The sequence below is a fragment of the Podarcis filfolensis genome, assembly GCF_964270895.1.
Source record: "Podarcis filfolensis genome assembly, chromosome: 1".
Taxonomy (NCBI): domain Eukaryota; kingdom Metazoa; phylum Chordata; class Lepidosauria; order Squamata; family Lacertidae; genus Podarcis; species Podarcis filfolensis.
Window position 1 is genome coordinate 125,115,477 of NC_139604.1, and position 10,942 is coordinate 125,126,418.

Genomic DNA, 10,942 nt, shown 5'->3' on the forward strand with positions numbered 1-10,942 from the left:
AGTTAGATAAGTGAATTTTTAAATCTCTAGGATGAATTATGGGCGGGAAGAGTTCTTCCAACCTTGCCAAATTTCATCCCAGAGCAAAGGAACCTGCAGTCCTTCAGATGTTGCTGGACTCTTAACTTCCATCAGCCCAGCCAGCATGCCCAATGGTCAGGGAGGATGGGAGCTTTGGTCCAATATTATCTGGAGGGACACCAACACCCCCAATCCTGCATTAGCAGAAACCCACATCTGAAACTCATCCCTGGGCTGGTGTGGTATCCCCTTATCTCACACACTCCCTGAAGACTGCTTATTTTGGACTTGAGAGGGAAATGTGTAAAAGTAGCCCTTGTTTGCTTTCAGAGTTAACAAAGCCTCACACAGCTTATTCCCACCCCACAGATCTGGCTCTCTGGGGAAGCTTGTTGTGTGAGATGGTTTGGCCCGGTTGCTTTCCTTCCCAGTGACCCATCCTAAACCCCAAAGCTGTGCATTTCAATCTCTGCTTCCTCAAAAACAAAGCAAACCTCCCAGCGAATGTGTTTGCAGCCAGTGGGAGGCTGGGATTGTTGCTCTTTCTCCCAGGCCTCCCTTTGATTTACCGATCCAAGGACGCAGCAGACATGAAGGTCCAGTCGGCTTGGTGTGACTTTATATACATAAGAATAAGAAAGGAAAACAGCTCGCTGCCATCCACTCTAAAGTTGCATCTTCAACACAGACAGGAAGCTGCAGCAGAAGTTGGAAAGGCGTTTCAACGGTGAGTTTTCTTGGAACCTGGGGCACCTGGAAGCAATCATAAACATGATATGAAATGTTAACCTTTCCTCCCTTGTTCTCCTCTTGATCTTACTCTACTCTGTTTTAAACATTAGCACCATTGGTGAGGATTAGTCCCAAACAAAGCAGGGCATTCATTCTCCCTCCTTGTTCCGTTTGAGAAGCTAGGCGGCAAGACCTGGCAGTCGGAGACAAGAAAGGCATCTCTTCAGGTTGGCTTTTTGTCGAGCGATTAATTCCGCTGAAGAGTATTGTTCTTTTAGCTTCTTCTTCAACGCAGCCGAAAGGCAGCTGCAGTGGGAAGAGGTGGAATTATTCCAGCAAAGCAAATTCTGAATCTGTCTCTCCCATTGATTCCGCAGGAGATATCGGAAGCAATGGATCTGCAATGGAGGCTTTGTTTTTCTGTTTCAGGCAAATCTCGGATTTAATTTGCCCTCTGCCTTTTCGGTAATGCAAGCTCCCGGAGCAAATTAGGTTCCATATAATGAGACACGAGTAGACAGCTTCGTAGCGGAAGTCCATGTCCAGACAGCAAGGCCTAGAAATGAATAACAACACATGGTCCCCATTTCCAGCCTATGCTGACCAAAACAAATGATCAGTCGAAATGCAGGAGTCATATAAATGAGGATATTATAAGATCACCACGTAAAATGAGAGAGGCTTAGAGAGTTTAAAAGAAAACAAAACAGAGATGCCGCCAGGGCTTGGGTTTAGATGCAAGTTTTGGGAAAAGCAAAAAAGTCAACCTTAACATAGGTATAAGCTGCCTTATACCAGGTTATTTGGCTATTTGTCCATCTAGCACAATACTGTCTACTTTAATTGACAGTGCTTCTGGGTCTTGGGCAGACCATATTTTAACAGCAAGTCTGTCAGTTAGAGAAAGTTATGTTCATTTTATAGATGTGGGACATGGCGTTAGATTTTTTTTTTATGAGGGACTACCCTAAACCCTAGAAATTAATAAATGGTAGGATTTTGATTATTTGGGGTGTGAAAATGACCTGGCCATTAAGAAACAATAGGGGGCCATTGGGGGTCATTGGACAGGCAAGAGAACTGTCCTTCCCCCTTGCCCTGATGTGTGGAGAGAGACTGGGTGTGAGGTGACAGGAAAAGAGAGCTATTGAGGAAGCGTTGCTGGGAAGAAGAAGAAGAAGAAGAAGAAGAAGAAGAAGAAGAAGAAGAAGAAGAAGAAACAACAACAACGACTGGGATCCATCTTGGGCAGGTTGGCTGTAGGCTGGCTGGGAGAGATGCCTTGGACTGCAGGGCTGCTCTGCAGTGGGGGACAAGCCCCTCTTGAAATGACCATGCTGTAAGATCTGGACTCCCTCCCTGCAGGCTAAAGGTGTAAATAGGTGAACAAACCATATTTCTTAAAGCTACAACAATATCCTCCATGTCTCAGTTCTCCAAAGGACCACAGACCCTGGAACCCCTTGGGCTCTTGCCACTGCTTGGCAAAGAGAGGGGGAGACACCCAACTTTTCAAACAATATATATATGAGTGTTTGCTTGCTAATGTATTTTCTGTTCTAATTTACTTTCGTTGAATCTGCAACTTCATGTTGAAAACAACACATGGCTCCTGGTGTTAAATACATGATGTGAAGGGACTATGGAATATCTGAGGGTCCCGTATCCTCCATTTCCCTCTTTTTTATTCTTTCACCTCCTCGTTCCCCCACCCCTGCATTTAGAGCCTTGGGGAACAGCCAGTGAAAACAGTGCAATTGCTGACTAATGCAAATATAGTACAGAGAGACAATTCGTGATCTGAGCTGAAACAGGGAAGGGGAACACGTGTTCCCTTCCATCTGTTGTGGGGTTCCAGCTCCCATCGCCCCAATAGTCAGGGATGATGGGGGTGGCCCAAGAGACCATTTTGAGTGGAGCAGGCTTAAGGCAGCGCTGCATAGAGACAGCAGCCTTGTTTAGAAAGGAAGCGTGATGGCTGTCCTGTGGCACTTTTGCATCTTTCATGATGTTCCTTCTGCAGAACGTTGGCCGCCCTGAAAATGACCTCTCGGTGTCCTTGGGAATGTATTTCTTCATGCAAGAGTTCTTCTCTTGCTTGAGATGTGTTTCCAGCTCAAAAGACGTCATTCCATGTTGGGATCTCCTCGGTTCATCTGCTAAAATGAGCCTTTATATTGTCTGAATGAGACATAGACCCAAACTGGCTGGTGCTGGATTGCAGCTTCCTCCTCCTCTTCATGCTCCAGCTTGTCTGGAGGATTCAGACAGAAAACAAGAATGTCGTCAACATTGTACACTGAATAGCATAGCAACCCTTTGCTCTACCACCACAGTTGGAGGCAGTAAATGATTTCTGAATAGCAGTTGCTGGAAAACACAAGGGAAGAGAGTGTTCTCTTGCTCAGGGTCCTGCTTGTGGGGTTGGCCACTGTGAGAACAGGATGCCAGACGCTTGCATTTTAGTTGGGGAGGATAGGTTTTATTTTGTTTTGAATGAAAACTGAGATTCTCCATAACCCTCCCCAACTAAAATGCAAGAGGCCGGCCATTAAGATTGGTGAAAAAAACCTTATAGCAGGTTAAAGGAATCACATAAGGCAGGCAAAAACATCTCAGTGCTGTGAGCAATCATCTCTTTCTCGAATCTATTATTACATCCCTTTGCATTACATTCAGGTGCCTGTTGTTGTTGTTGTTGTTGTTTAGTCGTTTAGTTGTGTCCGACTCTTCGTGACCCCCTGGACCAGCCAGAGCACGCCAGGCACTCCTGTCTTCCACTGCCTCCCGCAGTTTGGTCAAACTCATGCTGGTAGCTTTGAGAACACTGTCCGACCATCTCGTCCTCTGTCGGCCCCTTCTCCTTGTGCCCTCCATCTTTTCCAACATCAGGGTCTTTTCCAGGGAGTCTTCTCTTCAGGACCTGTCCTTCCAGTGAGCGCTCAGGGCTGATTTCCTTCAGAATGGATAGGTTTGTTCTTCTTGCAGTCCATGGGACTCTCAAGAGTCTCCTCCAACACCATAATTCAAAAACATCAATTCTTTAGCAATCAGCCTTCTTTATGATCCAGCTCTCACTTCCATACATCACTACTGGGAAAACCATAGCTTTAACTATACGGGCCTTTGTTGGCAAGGTGATGTCTACTGCGTAGAAAAATGACCTATATTGAGCCTCACAGGATAGGCTTGCACAACATCAAGTGAAATGACATACATGTCATCTAATGTAGCTGGGACAAATTGAAAGGCTCATGGGCTGCATTCAGCTCGTTGGACCCCACACCATGCACACCTGCCGGGGCATGTGCTCACATCAGTACAGTTCACATCAAGCAACCTGGTGCAATCCAGATGTTCTGCGGTTCATCTCGCAACAGCCTCATCCTGCACAGTGCCGGAGCCCAGCGCCAAACTCATGAATTCACCATTCATGTAAAATAGCTTTCCTAATCTGGTGCCTTCCAGATGTTTTGCATGACAACTCCCATCAGCCCCAAGCTTGGGGCTGATGGGACTTAAGAGCATAATAATAATAATAATAATAATAATAATAATAATAATAATAATATATCTCACCCATCTGTCTGGGTTGCCCCAGCCACTCTGAGTGGCTTCCAACACACATAAAAAACACAATAAAGCATTAAACATTAGTACAGTGGTACCTCGGGTTACATACGCTTCAGGTTACATACGCTTCAGGTTACACACTCCGCTAACCCAGAAATAGTGCTTCAGGTTAAGAACTTTGCTTCAGGATGAGAACAGAAATTGGGCTCCGGCAGCGCGGCAGCAGCAGGAGGCCCCATTACCTAAAGTGGTGCTTCAGGTTAAGAACAGGTTCAGGTTAAGAATGGACCTCCGGAACAAATTAAGTACTTAACCTGAGGCACCACTGTAGTACCAATCTGATCCAATATAAAAAGTCACAATAACTTTAAAATAAACAACTTATTTATCTGCCCGGACACTGAGGTCCAGTGCCGAGGGCCTTCTGGCAGTTCCCTCGCTGCAAGAAGCCAAGTTACAGGGAACCAGGCAGAGGGCCTTCTCGGTAGTGGCACCCGCCCTGTGGAATGCCCTCCCACCAGATGTCAAAGAGAACAACAACTACCTGACATTTAGAAGACATATGAAGGCAGCCCTGTTTAGGGAAGCTTTTAATGTTTAATAGACTATTGTATTTTAATATTCTGTTGCAAACCACCCAGAGTGGCTGGGGAAACCCAGCCAGATGGGTGTGGTATAAATAAATTATTATTATTATTATTATTATTATTATTATTATTATTATTATTATTTCAAACAAAGCAGCATTCAACAATCCATCAGAATCTAATAGTAAACAGTAAAATTAAACATCAGCAATAGCCTGCTGAACGAGGCCAATGCCCCATCTAAATTAAGGTTACCAGACGTCCCTGTTTCCCGGGGACAGTCCCCAGATTTACAACTCAGTCCCCATACAAAATCCACTGAAGTTGAAAAGTGTCCCTGGATTCATTGAAAAATATCTGGTAACCTTAATCTAAATTCAGCATCCTGTTGTCACAGTGGCCAACCAGATGCCTGTGGGGAAACCCACAAGCAGGATCCGACCACACGAGAGCCTTCTCCTCTCCTGTCGTTTCCAGCAAATGAAATTTAGAAGCATCACTGCCTCTAGTTGTAGAGGCAGAGCCCGGCCATCATGGCTCGTAGCCATTGATAGTCTTGTGCAACAAATGTTGGAAATGTAAAGAAAAAGAGGGAACATTTTATCATATGTGGTGGGAGTGTAAAAAGGTGAAATGCTTTGAGAAATTATATATAATGAACTGAAAAAAATGTTGAAATATACATTTGTTAAGAAACCAGAGGCATTTTTGTTAGGAATGGTAGGAAATGAAATAAACAGAAAAGATTGTAAGTTTTTTTATATGCAGTAACAGCGGCAAGGATACTACTGGCCCAAAAATGGAAACAAGAAGAATTACCAACGATGGAAGAATGGAGAATGAAATTAATGGACTATGCAGAACTTGATAAATTAACAGGAAAGATCCGAAACCTATGGGACCATAGGTTCACCGAGGACTGGAATAAATTTGTAGATTATTTGAAAAGTATATGCGATGAACAAATAACGTTTGTTGGTTTGCAAGAAGCTCTGTGAAGGAATAATGTTAGAAACATTGTAAAAAAGGGAGCAGGGAGGGGGAAGGTTTTTATTAAAAGGCAATATAATATTAGGAAATGCGTAAGAAAGAATCAAAATGGAGGATTCTCAGAAGAGCTGAGGGAAGTCCAAAAGAATGTATCTGTGGAAAATATGTGTTCTGTTTTTTGATAATTTTGTATGTAAAATGAATAAAAATATTTATAAGAAAAAAAATAGTCTTATTTTTAATTTCTATGTTTTAATTTCTATGTGTTTTTAACTTGTGAAGCACTCTGAGATCTTTTGATGGAGGGTGGTATTTAAAAATAATAATAATAATAATAATAATAATAATAATAATAATAATGCAGAATGCAGCTACTGGGACTCTTGGCATCGCACTAAGCTGGAGCTGCCCTGCTGTCTCTTTAGAGATTACTCTGGAAAGATAATAATCATTTTCTCCTCGCAGCTTAGTAGCCCTGCGGCGATAACTGACTCTTCCCTTAAAGCAGCCAGAATTTTGCAAGTGCGTTTTGCTGCTGCCAGCGTTTTCCAGTGGGGACCTTGAAAGCCTATTCTCTGGGCAGATGGACTGCTTTCGCTGTGTATCACTCGAGAGGCTGCGGGAGTCGGGATGCAAAAGAAGAAATTGGCTCTGGATGTTCCTTAGCATTCTCCAGAAAGGGAGAGACAGATAAAGAAGCTTGGATTTCTCTGCCTGACCTAATTTCTCTCTCATGCAAGGAATGGCATATCTCGCCGCTTTGCCGCCTGGCTTCGCCCCCTCCCTGGCTTTCCTGCTTCTTATTATGTACACCAACCTGGTGCCCTCTGGCTGTTTTGAATTATAGCTCCCATCAACCCCATCCCCTGGGCTGGGCCTGGTGGGATTTGTGGTCCAAAGCAGCCGCAAGGCACCAGGTTAGGGAAGACTGATTTAGACCCTAACAGATAGCTCAGTCGGTTAGAACATGGTGCTGATAACACCAAGGTTGCAGGTTCGATCCCTGGGTGGGACAGCTGTGAGCGTACACTCATATACAGCCCACGTCTTCAGCGCCTGCATGGGCTGGGTGTCGGGAGCACCTTCTCTGACCTTCCGATCACAGGAACGCAGGAGGAGCAGAGCAGCATTCCCAAGGAATAGGTCCTGGTGCAGTGGACCCACATTTGCTATTGTGGCCACCTCAAAAGCAGCAGAGTAGCGGAAGCAAAGCTGTGGAGGTTTTGTTGCATACCTAATTGAAATATACTCGGAGTCGAGTGTGGATTTCATGCTCTTTATTCAGCTCATAGTATGCCAGTTCCCCCAAAATGTCTGCTTTACATACATTATTTACACAATGGGCCCCACGTGATTGGCTAATTCCGGGATTCTCCTGTAGGCCAATCAGGTTGTGGATTCACTTCCACCTGGAGCGGGATTGGGTGGCTCCTGCGGACCGATCAGACTGCTGCATTCTGGATCCTATTGTTCTAGGACCAATCAGACTGCTGCATTCTGGATCCTATTGTTCTAGGACCAATCAGACTGCTGCATTTTGGATCCTATTCAACTCAGTACATAACACTAATTTATTTCTACTGATTAGACAAATAAAAGAACATAACAAACATGTACGAGAGACATTCCGCCAACCCTCCTTGCGGAGGCTCCACCCACAGCAGCGGATCCAGGGGACTTGGTTTCAACACCACCTAAAGTCGCGCCACAGACTCAGCAAGAATTGGGTGGTCCCCCGGACTTGGGTACCGGTCCCCGGCGGTCTGGCAGAGTTTCCAAGCGCCCAACTTATTTAAAGGACTATGTTGTTGGACATGTAACACTGTTGATCTAAGTATGTGGAAGTATGTGAAATGTAACCGATATGCTTTTGTGCCTAATTGAACCATTACATGTAGTGCTGTATATAAGGAAACCATTACGATTGTAACTAACGCCTTATCTCGGTGGGGAGGGGTGTTAAGTACTGAAGTTCTCACCCTGGGCCAGCAGGGGGATACTGTAGATAGTTATGCAAATAAGAGATCGAAAGTGACATTCAGTGATTGGATAGTTTTAGAAAGTTGTTACAGTAACGTTGTACTGGAGCTCTATATAAGCAGGCTGGCTGAGCCCTTCAGTTCAGTTCTGTCCTGGCCTGTGAATAAACAAGAGCTGTTTGAAGAATCACTGTGTCGTCTGATATGTTCACCCACAACTTAACACTGCCATCTTGTCTCTAGACAGATCAAAGAAAAACCAGCACAGTGCTAGGGACGGAAGTCTGGAAGGGTGACCTTTGCAATGGGAGGGATGAAAATACTGACAAGCTGCATATTCCTCATTGCAGGAGGTTGGACTAGATGATCCTCAGGGTCCCTTCCAACTCTACAATTCTGTGATTCTATGATTCAGTCACACTGGTGGAGCCATGCTGAAATGCCCTTTCATTTCACCACCATGTTGTCAGCAATGTCAATTGGGAGGGCAAAAAGACAGGCAATATGCAGCGAAATGGGGCAGGGGCTTGTTGGTGGTGGCACCACCAGAGCTTCTCACTGTGCCCCCTGTTTTCTTTTCCCATAATACTTCCAAAAAGTAACCTTTTAAAATGAACCATGGAAAGAGAAGAAGGGAAGTCACTGATATCTTAAGGATGTACAATGGGTATTTTAAAACAGAAAAATTTAATAAAAATTATATTAAAAAGAGAGAGAGAAAGGCATTCACAGGTAAGCGCTGTAGCTCAAGGGCAGAGAATCTGCTTTGCATGAAGTAGGTTTCAGGTTCGATCCGGGGCATTGCCAGGTAGGCAATGCCCCCTGCCTGAAACCCTGGAGAACATTGGACCTTCTGCATGCAGAGCAGATGAGCAATGGTCCTTCCTGATGCTGCATCGAGCCCTGCAAACCAGCGCAGGTCAGACCAGCAGCTGCAAGCTCCATCTGCCTCCCTGGAACAAGTTATCCAGCTGTTGATCCACAAGGACACATTTGCTCCTGAGACAGGACGTGCCGGTCCTCTCCTCCAGGCTAGCGGGGGTTCATTTCCTGGCTATTGTCATGTCCTCCTCCCTGCTGTCACAAGCAGCTATTAAGCAATCCAGTTACCTGGCAGGAAATAGCTTCTTAGGCTCACCTTGGACTCACCCTGGCGATAGATGCAAGCATCCCGCATATCCGTGACATCTCGGCGGAGGAGGGAGCAAATTGCTTTTCAAGCCAAAGCAATGGCAATTATTAAAAGCATCGACCTGAATGAGGGTCGATGTTTTCATCTGAAAACAAAATCATTCACAATCTGCTGTTTGTTGCCATCCTGGCAAGCCCCCGCGCTGTGATGACTCAATTTGTGTGTGTGTCACTTTCCCAGTCTACGTTCCACCCAGCCTTCCTCCTCCCTTGATGAATTGTGGCTTGTAGCTATCAGTCTGGAAATTCCAGGGAGAGGTAACATCCTACCAGCCAAAGATAGAAAAGATATGCATTGAACTTCCTCCAACTGTGCAATACCTTTATCCGCAGTGAGTCTCCTCTGCTTCAGTAGCTCACTTTAACCCCCCCCCCCCAGGTGGGCCATTGGCCTGATCCTGCAGTCTCTTCATGTGTTTCCACCTTTTTGTGCAATAAGAGATCAGAATCTAATCAACTCTTTTGTTGATTTCAGCATGTTACATAAGAAGACAGAGGAACCCCCATTGCCTTCCTTGCTCTCTGTCCTATCTATTTTTATTTATTGCATCTATATCCCACCTTTTTGTCCAAGGAGCTTGAGGTGGTGTGTGTGGTTCTCTCTCCCCTTATTTAATCCCCACAACGACAACCCTGTGAGGTGGGTTAGGCTGAGAGGTAGTGAGCGGCCCAAGGTCACCCAGTGAGCTTTGTGGCTGAGCGAGGTTTTGAACGCTCGTCTCCTGGGTCCTAGTGTTAAACACTAAACCAGGGGTCAGCAAGGTTTACCTCGGCTGGGCTGGTTCGCTCCAGCGGAGATCCTTCTGTGGGCCGGATCGCGTGTGTGCCCGTGATTTCTGGCGTCTGCACAGACGCGATTTCCGGCGCTGCGGAAGTGAGTCCCTGCGCCATGCTGCGCCAGCTTAGCACAGCACACAGGGACTCGCCAAGCAGGCAGCTCGGTTCGGGGGCAGCTCGTGGGCTGGTTAAATGAACCCCGTGGGCCCCTTGTGGCCCATGGGCCTTAGGTTGCCTAAAGGTAAAGGGACCCTTGACTGTTAGGTCCAGTCGTGGCCGACTCTGGGGTTGCGGCGCTCATCTCGCTTTATTGGCCGAGGGAGCCGGCGTACAGCTTCCGGGTCATGTGGCCAGCATGACTAAGCCGCTTCTGGTGAACCAGAGCAGCGCACGGAAAGGCTGTATACCTTCCCACTGGAGCGGTACCTATTGATCAACTTCCACTTTGACGTGCTTTTGAACTGCTAGGTGGGCAGGAGCTGGGACTGACCAACGGGAGCTCATCCCATCGCGGAGATTCGAACCGCCGACCTACTCCTGCTCTAAACTCATCCCGCCATGCAGGCTCTTGCTTGTGCCATACGGAAGGAACACAGCTGAAAAGATTGCAAGGAAAAGTTTCCCCTGGCACTAAAATAAGTGGTTATGAGTGAATGAGGGAGCCCATCTGCTGAGCGGCATGACGGTGCCACTTTCAAGAATTGCCTCTGAGGTTAGAAACCCATTAAGTGGAGAAGAATGAAAACAAAACGCAAGTCCCTGGTTGTGTAAAAGAGGAGCACGTTGCATTATTGTGACAGCAAAAATAGCCAGCCACCTATTAAAACCTATTTCAAGGTGTCCTCTTTTGATTCGAAACCGCCTGTGTGGATTTCCCCCTCTTAAAACATAACAGATGTGTGAGAATGTTTGCAGCCCCCTTGCAAGCCGCCTGCCTGCTTTGGGGATGTTGCCTGCTTCTTTCAGGTGTGAGCAAGGTTTATTTACCTCTTCTATCTCTCCTTTGCCTCCTCTCACCGCTCCCCACTCCCTTTCTCGCATTTCCTGGCTCTCATGCTTGCTTTTGAGCCTTACAGTCCTAGCAATCTGAAA

General features: G+C 46.0%; 1 long non-coding RNA gene across 1 annotated transcript; it reads right to left on the bottom strand.

The window, feature by feature from the left end:
• Positions 1-618: 618 nt before the first annotated feature.
• On the bottom strand, positions 619-9,264 carry LOC310766671. The gene is made up of 2 exons (XR_014550337.1): positions 9,021-9,264; positions 619-774 (listed from the first exon to the last, which is right to left on the bottom strand). It is a non-coding gene; the product is annotated as an uncharacterized lncRNA (long non-coding RNA).
• Positions 9,265-10,942: the final 1,678 nt, after the last annotated feature.